Source organism: Canis aureus, chromosome 26, assembly GCF_053574225.1.
Source record: "Canis aureus isolate CA01 chromosome 26, VMU_Caureus_v.1.0, whole genome shotgun sequence".
Classification (NCBI taxonomy): domain Eukaryota; kingdom Metazoa; phylum Chordata; class Mammalia; order Carnivora; family Canidae; genus Canis; species Canis aureus.
This window is the reverse complement of record NC_135636.1, coordinates 52,026,608-52,036,650: the sequence shown is the minus strand read 5'-3', so window position 1 is coordinate 52,036,650 and position 10,043 is coordinate 52,026,608. Positions and strand designations below refer to the sequence as shown.

At 58.1% G+C, this 10,043-nt stretch overlaps 1 long non-coding RNA gene across 2 annotated transcripts; it reads right to left on the bottom strand.

The window, feature by feature from the left end:
* Positions 1 to 3,534: 3,534 nt before the first annotated feature.
* On the bottom strand, positions 3,535 to 8,494 carry LOC144298671 (uncharacterized). 2 transcript variants are annotated; one of them, XR_013365617.1, is made up of 2 exons: positions 7,866 to 8,494; positions 3,535 to 3,716 (listed from the first exon to the last, which is right to left on the bottom strand). It is a non-coding gene; the product is annotated as an uncharacterized LOC144298671 (long non-coding RNA). The 2 variants fall into 2 exon arrangements; XR_013365616.1 differs by having other exon boundaries at positions 3,535 to 3,713.
* Positions 8,495 to 10,043: the final 1,549 nt, after the last annotated feature.

The following is a 10,043-nucleotide window of genomic DNA, read 5'->3' as shown; positions in this document are numbered from 1 at the left end:
GTGCACACCATGGTGCCCGGGCCCTGCAGGAGGGAGGGGGGTTCCTGAGGCAACAACCTGGTCACCTGTCCCTGTGAACACGGGAGCATGACATCTACTAGCAGACCCGCAGCACGCAGCACGCCCAGGGTCCCCCAAAGAGCGGCCACGAGGGCTCAGGCAGGCAAGGGCGCTGCAGAGGGAAGGCCTGGGGAGGGGGTGCAGACGCGCTCCAGGGTCCTGGGCTGTCGGTGACCTCACCTGAGCTGACCCAGAGGGCTCCAGCCACACGCGGGGCGGCAGCTGGGTGTCCGTGAGGAGCAGGGAGCGGGACAGGGCTGCCTGGGCAGGAGATCAGGCGGCAGGTGTCTCAGAGGCAGGAGGGGTCCCCAAGAGGGAGCGCAGGAGCCCCGGATCTGGCTGAAGGGGCCTCTCATGGAGCAGGGACAGAGCGGGCTGGGGCATGGGGTTAGGGGCGCCCCTGAGATTGCCAGGGGACAGGTCAGTGGGACCCGGATGTTCAGGCAATGCATTCAGAGGCCAGAGCAAGGGTGGAAGCAGCGGAGGGAGCCTCGGGGCTCCAGCTGCACAGAAGGGCCCACCCTGACCTCGCAGGGAGCTCTCGCCGCCCAGGGGGGCTGGGCTGGGGGTCCGATCTTACTCTAGGCTCTTTGGGGGACATGCCCAGGTCCTTTCTGGCCTCACCATTCTTCCCAAACAAGGGACACCAGCTCTGGAAGGACCCAAGTGTGTGGCCCGGGCTGCAGCACGTAGGTGGCAAGCGTGTGGTCTGGGGCCCTCGGGCCCTGGCTGCTGCACCTCCCAGCTCCTGCGGGCGTAAGTGGGTGCCATGGTGGACAGGCAGGGAGGGGCCCGGGTTCACCCCGCCTGGGTGAGGCCTGGTGCTGCCCGCCCCTGCACGTACCCTCCTGCCCAGCCCGCTGTCCCTCTGAGGCTGGGAGGGCCTGCAGTAGGAGGTGCCACCTGCATGTGTGGCCTGGTGGAAGGTCACGGCTACCACCGCCTCCCGGCCCAGCGGCTGAGTGACGGCGATCGTGCGCCGCAGCCCAGAGCCTCCCCGCGCTGGCACACTCAGGAGACATTTTAGCCAAAGGCCATTAAGCCGTCATGGTCCTAATGTCTCCTGTCCCCCTTCCTGCGTTGAAGGGCCGCGCGTGTGTGAGCTGCCTCTGCTCCCGTCTCCTCTCCACTGAGTCATGGCTGTGCAGCCAGACTGCCCCCCACCCCCGGCTCTGAGCTCATCCGCTCTGCCATCAGTGATCTGTCCCCAGAGCTGTGCTGTGGGGCCAAGGAGACTCGGTCCCACCGGGCTCTGCTGTCCAAGTAGCTGGAGTAGCTCAGAGGACGCCGGGGCAGGGGTAGTGCTTCCGTGTGATGGGGTGGGGGGGGGTCCTGACCCGGCCCAGACCCGGCCCAGCCCTGCCCCTCCTGCCCCAGCTGCTTCCCGTGTCAGAGCAGGGTAGTCCGACTTTGATGCAGGAAAGGAAGACGTGTCTGCACAATGATGCCATCACCCACTCCTCCCGCCCTGGCTCTGGCCGCGGCCTCCCCTGCCAGACACAGGACAGCCCCAGCCAGCGCCCCAGAGAAGAGCCACTCGCCCCCGAGTCCTCACCACCTGCCGGGCCTCCGGGCATTGCTCGGGTGCCCGGCACACAGCAGGTGCCCACACTCACCCTCGGGGCTCCTGAAGATCTCTCCACCAAGCTTCACCGTCAGGAAGTCCTTGAAGGAGACGGAGGTGGCGTCTCCTACGTGGGCAAGGTACGCGTTGGGCTCTGGCCTACCCCTCCACTGATGATGACGAAAATCTGGACGAAGTACAAAGTCTACTGCTGAGGACACGTCAAAGTGGGCAGAATGTGGGCAACAACCCGCACGGAGCTTCTGGGTTTTCCTCGTGGCAAGCCCCGATCTCGCGTCAGCACGGCTGCGACTCTGAGAGGAGCCCCATGTTCCCAGTGAGAGAGACCAGGGAAGGGGCCCCTGCAGGTGGGGCCGTGGGGGGGGGTTCTGGAAGGGAGAGAGCCGGACAGGAGGGTCTGCTCAGCGCGAGCCCGGCCCTGCCCAAACCCCGAGGGCGCACACATGAGGCCCGGCCCACAGAAGGCAAGGTGCACCTGCCCGCCACACCGTGGCCAGCATCTCCAGAGGATTCAAACAGGACCCGGAGTCCGTAGAGCACGCATTCCAACGCTCGGGATGTACAACAGTCCCTCAACAAAAACCCAGGAAACAACCCTCCTCAGGCGGAGGGACGACGGCCAGGTGCCAGCCCTGGGATGACCAGGTGCTCGCCGCGGGCGTCCTGACAGCGTTCTGTGGGACCGCTCTCTCTCTCACACGCAGAATATGTACGAGATGAGTGGTACGAATTCTCAGCAGAGAAGTAGGAAATATAAAAAAATAAATGAGTATTTTCGAATCCCAAAATACAGCATCTGAAATAAAAAATTCACAGGAGGACTCGTAACAGAACGGAGATGACGGAGAAAGTCAGTGAACCTGAAGGTGAATAGAAAGTACCGGATCCACAGGAGAGATGGGAAGAGAGAGCCGAGCGGAGGCCCGGGGACCGGCAGGGATGGTGTCGGAAAGTCCCCGATGCACGGGAGTTCCAGGAAGAGAGGACAAAGGTCGGAAGGTATTTGAAGGAAAAACGGGGGTAAACATCCTAAATTTGATGAGAGAAATAAGTGGAAACACTCAAGAAGCTCAGAGAATCCCAAAGAGGATAAACTTAAAAGAAAACCACACTGAGAAACATAATAAATCCCTGAAAACCAAAGAAAACATCTTGGAAGCAGCTAGAGAAAAACAACACGTTAGGGCCACGAAACAACGATTCAGAGGCTTGACGTTTGCTGTCGGCACCCGTGACCGCCAGACGCCGCGGCCACCGAGCAACGTCGCTACGCGCTGAGAGGAAAGCGCTTACGGCCAGAGCTCCATCCCCGGTGACTATTTCTTTCTGGAATGAAGGTAAGTAGAGATAATCCCAGATGAAGGAAAAGGAAGAGAATTATGCCCCCTGCAGACTTCTCCCGCAGAAACGGCACGGGCGCTCCAGGCGGCGTGGCGTGGCACCACGAGGGGCCGCGGGGGCACGGTGCCCTGAGCAGACAACCAGGTTTGCTTTTCTTCCCTTTAAAATGAAAGAACGGTAAAGCCGTGGTGGGATTTTCAACACTTGTAGGTGTGATAATGTGACAGCGGCCCAGGCCAGCGGGGCCGGGAAGGGGCCTAAATCTGCAAGCTTGCTTTACTGCATGGGAGGGGGAAATCCCAACTCTGAGCAGACTGTAAAGATGAAGGACACTGCATCCCTAGAGCAAGCACTAAAATACCATGTAAGAGGAGAGAGCCACAAGCCAGTACACACATCAAAGTGGAATACTAAAGAAAATTAAAATAAAAAATAAAATAAAAAATAAATTCATTAGAACAAATGCACAAACCCAGAGGAGACAAACAAGAAACAAAAAAATCAAATGACAGACCTAAGTCCAACCATATGGATAATTACACCAAATGTTAACGGTTTAAACATTTTAATTAAAAGGCAGAGATTGGTCGGGACAGGGGTTGGGGGGAGGGTGGTGGTGCCTGGGCGGCTCAGTCAGTGAAGCGTCCGACTCTTGATCTCAGCGCAGGTCTCGATCTCAGGGTCGTGAGTTCAAGCCCCATGTTGGGCTCGGTGCTGGGAGTGGAGCCTACTGGGAAAAAAAAAAAAAAAAAGAGGCAGAGTTGGAGGTAGTGGAGATAAAGAAGCCAGATCCCACGACATCCTGCATCCATAGTAGGTCCGTAGAATCAAGAAATGCAATAGACCCATTGCCCCCTAATCCCCTTGAACTCACTTACGATTGCTCCGTCCTTCTTCCCCAGGCCTGGCCATACTCGGATTTGTTGTCTGTCCCTATAATTTTATTTTTCCTGAAATGTCCTGTTGTGTGTCGCCTGTGGGCACAATGCTCTTGAGATCCGTGGACACCGTCCCATCCTTCAGCGCTCTGCTCCTCTCTGGTTCACTGTGGGGACGTAGTCCAGCTTGCTTATCCATTCACTCGCTGCTTGGGGTGATCATAGATAAGCCCGCTAGAAGCATCCGCCCGTGAGCGCCTGTGTGCACATACTGCCATTCGCTTGGGTGACTGACCAGGAGCGGGGTGTCGTGTGGCACGGCAGGGGGGCTCGACTCGGAGCACACGGACCTGCTTTCCGACGTGGCTGCTCCGCTGCTGAGCTCCCACCAGCTGCGTCTGGGGGCCCAGCTGCTCCGCACGCTTGTCGGCCCTCGCACTGTCAGGTTCAGGAACAAACGTAGCCGTTCCACGTGTGCAGGCACCTCTGCCACGGTTTTAACTTGTATTTTTTTTTTTGTCTGATAATTAAGGATCCTGAGCATCTTTTCATGTGCTTATTTGCCATCCCTATATCTTCTTGGATGAAGCGTCTACTCGAATCTTTTACTCATTTTATTTTTTTAAGATTTTATTTTATTTATTCATGGGAGACACACAGAGAGAGGCAGAGAGACAGACAGAGGGAGGAGCAGGCTCCTTGCGGGGAGCCCGATGCGGGACGTGATCCCAGGACCCCGGGGTCACGCCCTGAGCCGAAGGCAGATGCTCAACTGCTGAGCCACTCAGGCGTCCCTCTCTTGCTCATTTAAAAAACCAGGCTGTTGGGACGCCCGGGTGGCTCAGCGGTTTAGCACCTGCTTTGGCCCAGGGCGTGATCCTGGGGTCCCAGGATCGAGTCCCACATCGGGCTCCCTGCATGGAGCCTGCTTCTCCCTCTGCCTGTGTCTCTGCCTCTCTTTCTTTGTGTCTCTCATGAATAAATAAATAAAATCTTAAAAAACAAAACAAAACAAAAACAGGCTGTTTGCACACACCTGGGGGCTCAGTCGGTAAAGCGTCTGCCTTCAGCTCAGGTCATGATCTTGGGGTCCTGGGGTCGAGCCCCGGGTCAGGCTCCCTGCTCCGCTGGGGTCTGCTTCTCCCTTTCCCTCTGCCGCTCCCCGTGTTCCTGCGCTCTCTCTCTTTTTTAAATAAATAAAATCTTTTTAAAAATTGGCGTTTTATTACTGAGTCTTGAGAACTCCGTATGTTCAGAATTCAAGTTCTTTATCAGGTAATATCCCAGTCTGTAGCTCCTCTGTTCATTCTCTTAACTGCCATAGAAAGAGCTGAAGTTGTTTTTATTAAAATCAATTTACAAATTTGTTTGTTTTTTATAGATCAATGCTTTTATGTGTCAGATCTGAGATCTTTGCCTAACCCAACATCACAAGAATTCCTTTTTCTTTTTTTAAAAAATATATATACACACATATATATATTATTGAAGTTTGATCTGCCAACATATAGAAGAATTTCCTTTTCTATCTTCTAGAAGTTTTATGGTTACAGATTTTCTACTTAGGTCTATGAACCATTTTGTTTGGTTTGGTTTGGTTTTTTTTTTTTTTTTTTTTTTTTTTAGATTTTATTTATTTATTCATGAGAGACACAGACAGAGAGGCAGAGACACAGGCAGAGGGAGAAGCAAGCTCCATGCAGGGAGCCTGATGCAGGACTCGATCCCGGGACCCCAGGATCACGGCCCGAGCTGGAAGGCAGATGCCCAACCGCTGAGCCACCCAGGCGTCCCTATGAACCCTTTTGAATTAATTTTTGTACGTGCTGCAGTGCATGAGTCAAGATTCTTTTCTTTCTCTCTTTCTCCCTTGTTTTTTTTTTTGGCATACGAACATCTGATGGTTCCAGCCCCATTTGTTAAAAAAGACTGGTTTTTTCCCTGTTGTACAATCATTGAACCTTCAGTGAAGTCAGTGGGCTGTATCGTATCGTAAATACCACACTCTCTTAATCACTGCAGCTTCATAGGAAGACTCGGAATCAGGTAGTGTGCACCTGCCAGCTTTATTCTTCCCCAAACACTTCTTTTGGTGATTCCAGCTCCTTTCCCTTTCTCCATAACTTTTATTTTTTAATTTTTAAAAAAATTTTTTAAAAGATTTTATTTATTTGAGACAGAGAGAGAGAGAGAGAGAAGCAGGCTCTATGCAGGGAGCCCGAAGCAGGACTCCATCCCGGGTCTCCAGGATCATGCCCTGGGCTGAAGGCAGCCCTAAACTGCTGAGCCACCGGGGCTGCCCTCCCCGTAAGTTTATTTTTTATTTTTATTTTTTTTAAGTTTTTTTTCTATTTTTATTTATTTATGATAGTCACAGAGAGAGAGAGAGAGGCAGAGACACAGGCAGAGAGAGAAGCAGGCCCCATGCAGGGAGCCCGACGCGGGATTCGATCCCGGGTCTCCAGGACCGCGCCCTGGGCCAAAGGCAGGCGCCAAACCTCTGCGCCACCCAGGGATCCCTCCCCGTAAGTTTTAAAGTAGGTTTTCCAAGTTCTACAAAAACTTTCTGCTGCTTCTGCTTTTTGACTATTTGTGTTTTCTTTTGTTTACATTTACATCGGATCTGTGGAGCGGTTTGGGGAAAACGAACACGCGGACGATCTGTGGACGTGGTTGGTCTCTCACCTGTGGGCTTAGCTGACTTCCATAGCCAGGGTCCTGGGGTCCTCCTCTTACGAAATCTACGCCGTCTCGTTGGATGCGCATCCGAGGGTTTCATACAGTGTTCAGTGCCATATTGTACACGGTCCTGGTCAAAAATTTCAGTTATTGATTGATTGTTGCTCGGATACACACGGGGGACGGATGTTTGTAGAGTGACCTTGTACCTGAGGACCTTGCAAAACTCACTTGTGCTGGTTCTTGTAGCTTTTTGTAAGTTCTCCAGGACTTCTACGTAGACCCGTGCGTAGTATCTGTGGACGGAGGCGGCTGTTTAATCCTCCAGCCCGTAGGTCGTACACGCGCTTGTTCGTTGTCTTATCGCACTGTCTAGGCCTTTCGCCACCAAAAATGATGCTAGGTTTGGGTTTCTGGCTTATTATTATTCTTTTGCAGATGCCTTTAATCAGCTTGGAGTTCCCTCCTATCCCTAGTGTGCTGAGGGTTTTCATCATGAGTAGAAGTGAAATATCTTCAAATATTCTTGCAGCATCGGCTGCTCCGGTGACTGCAACATCGTGGAGCCAGCCGTGCATCACAGGGAGGAGTCACTTAGTCATGAGATACTTATTTTTGCTGGATTCAATTTCCTAGTATTTGTTGAGGAATTTCGTATCTGTTACAGGCCGAATGCTTATGCACCACACCCCAAACTCCCTGAAAACTCCTATGTTGAAACCCTAACTCTGCCCGGCATGACGGTATTCGGAGGCGGGCTCCCGGGCAGGGATTACGGGCAGGCGAGGTCAGGAGGTTGGGGCCCTCCCCGTGGGAATCCGTCAGAGGACACAGCGCGCCGAATGCAGCCCTCGGGCCGGGAGGAGGCCCTCGGCAGGAACCAGATGGCCCTGGCACCCTGACCGCAGACTCCAGCCCCCGGAACCACGCGGGGACGGCTTTCTGTGGTGTCAGCCAGCCCGGCCACCGTCTGGGGAGCGCGGCCCGGCCTTCCCTTCCGCCTCCCGGGAAGCCCAGCGCACCCCAGCTGACCGCAGCTGTCTGGCCAGGGCCCCCCGGTCGCGGCCGCGCCCCCGTGGCTCTCGTGTTGCCCTGAGCTTCAAACCCCCCAGGGTCGACCCTTCTTCCCGCAGGCGCCGTGGGTGCTCCCAGCCTCACGTAGCGGCCTCTGCCGCACTGGCCACCAGCCCCGTTGAAGGCTCCCTGCACCGCCCCCTGAGCTGGCTCTGGGTGCGCGCCGGGAGCAGGCGGGGCGCCGTCCCGCTCCGTCCTTGCCTCGACGCGCTGGGGCCCTCCGGCCTGTGGAGCCTCCGTCCCCTCACCTGTGCTCGCCGTGAGGACGGCGCGGGCTGGATGCCCACGGGAGGCCGTCCCCTGCCCCGCCACCGGCACTGGCAAGGCCCCGCACGCGCCATCCCCAGGGCCCCCCGGAGTGAGCTGGTGCCGAGACGGCGGCGCGGGGGCCCGGTGTGCCCGTCCGGGTTCTCGTGTCCCCGCAGCCCACCAGCTGCCCCACACCTCTGCCATCTGTCTCCGGGCCCCCACGTCCCCACGGGGTGAACATGGAGGCTCCTCCCCACGCCTGCCCCGGCCAGCCTGGGAAGGCCTGGCCCTGCGCGGGGCTCCACTCAGAGGCCGGGACTGGCGCCGGGGCACCCTGGGAGCTGGCACGGGGAAGGCCGCTGCAGTGCGAGACCATATTGTGCCTGTCACCCGCGCGTTGGTCCTTTGCCAAACCTCTGCCTCGCCTGGCACCAACAGACACCTTCGTGTCCAAGGCCCGGGGTGCTGGCTGGTTTCAAGCACTCGCTGTCTGCTGGACGTCAGCGTGACCGAGGGGCTGAGCCAATGTCCCGGGACGGGCAGGGCCTGGGGAGGCCGCTGGACACGTCCACTCAGGACCTGAGCCTCCCGCCCAGGAGGCCCCGAGAGCTCCGCGGACATGGACGTCCCAGGCTCGGCTCTCCTCCCCTCCCCCTCCCCCTCTCCCCTCCCCTCCCCTCCCCCCTCCCCTCCCTCTCCCTCTCCTGCTGGGATTTTAATTGACCCTTAGTTAGTACTGGGGCTGGGGAGGCGGTTCTGCGGCGGTTCGGGCGGGGGCAGTACTGTCTTCAGAGGATTCACAGACACTAATAAACCCAAATAAAAGCCAGAGAGGTGACTCTAAGCCAAGGGAGGAGCAGTCACCCTCTGTGCCCAGTGGTGCCCCTGGCCTCGATGCACTCCCACCACACGGGCTTCCAGAACTGTCCCGGCCCTGCGCCCTCCCCGAGCCTCCCCAGCGGGACGCAGGCAGGGGTGACCTCAGACGAGCAGCACGCCGGAGGCTGTGTCCACGCGTGATGCCGCCCGGCCACCCGTGTTTCTCGCTGGGTCTCAGGGCTTATCCCCCCGCGACCCTGTCCAGGCCCCAGCCCAGGCCCTCCCTGGGGGCTCCGGGCAGCAGGCGCAGCATCTGTTCGCACCAAGGCCCCTGGCTGGTCCTCCTTTCAGCCCCACAACCTAGGAAGCCCTAACCAGCTCCTCCCGGTGAGCGGCCCGTGCTCCTCGTGCTCCTCGTGCTCCTCGCCAGGCCCACGCGGGACCCATCGGAGAACTTTCCAAGATTCTCTCACGACTCCGGCCCCTCCCTCCTCCCTTCCCAAACTCTGACGTAGGGAGTCTTGGCAGCCGGCTGGGTAGGACCCCCAGGTCAGTGGTCGTCAGGGGGTCCCCGACCCGTAGCATCGTGGGAGCGCGCATGCTCGAGGCCCCACACCGGCTGCGCGCGGGGCCTGGACAAGCCCTCCGGGTGCACCTGGGGGAGCCCGAGAACCAGCGCCCCTCCTCACTCCCTCTCCGGCCACCTCCCCCGCCCCCGCCCCAGGCTCAGGGTCCTGTGGGTCCCCGGGCGCTCGTGAGCGTGGACAAGTCACAGCACCTGTTCCACTGGGAAGCGCTCTGCGCGCAGGAGGCCCCTATGGTCCCGCTTCCCCAATTCTCTGCCCCCCCCCCCCCCCCCCGTCAGGGCCCTGGGGGGCTGAAGGCGCCGCCTCCGGCCGGCTGGGAAGGCCGGGTGCGGGTGTGCAGGGGGCTGCGGGCGGGCGGTCCTCCGTGTATTTTGCTGCAACCCAAGTGTGGGTTCCCCTTGGGGCAGGTGGAGTTGGGCAATCTCAGGAACCCAAGCTTCTCACCTGCGGATGGGAGACGGGCCGCCGCCCCCTACAGCCCTGGCTCCCCCGCGGCTCGCCCGCAGGCCTCCCCGGGAGAACCCTGTGGGGGCACAGGCCTGCCCGGAGCCTCAGTTTCCCTGTGCGGACGATGGCACACTGCCACGGGGATGCTGGGGGAGTAAACGGGGTGCGGGGGGTGGGGGGACCTCGAGTGGCACTGAACAAGCTCGCTACCGATCTGGACCAAACTGCTGTCCCCTGACCAGCGACCTCTGTCGTACTGACTCCACCTTTATCCCCACGCCCCACCCTTCCTCCTCGGGTCGTGGTGTCAGAGGCCCCGGGGCA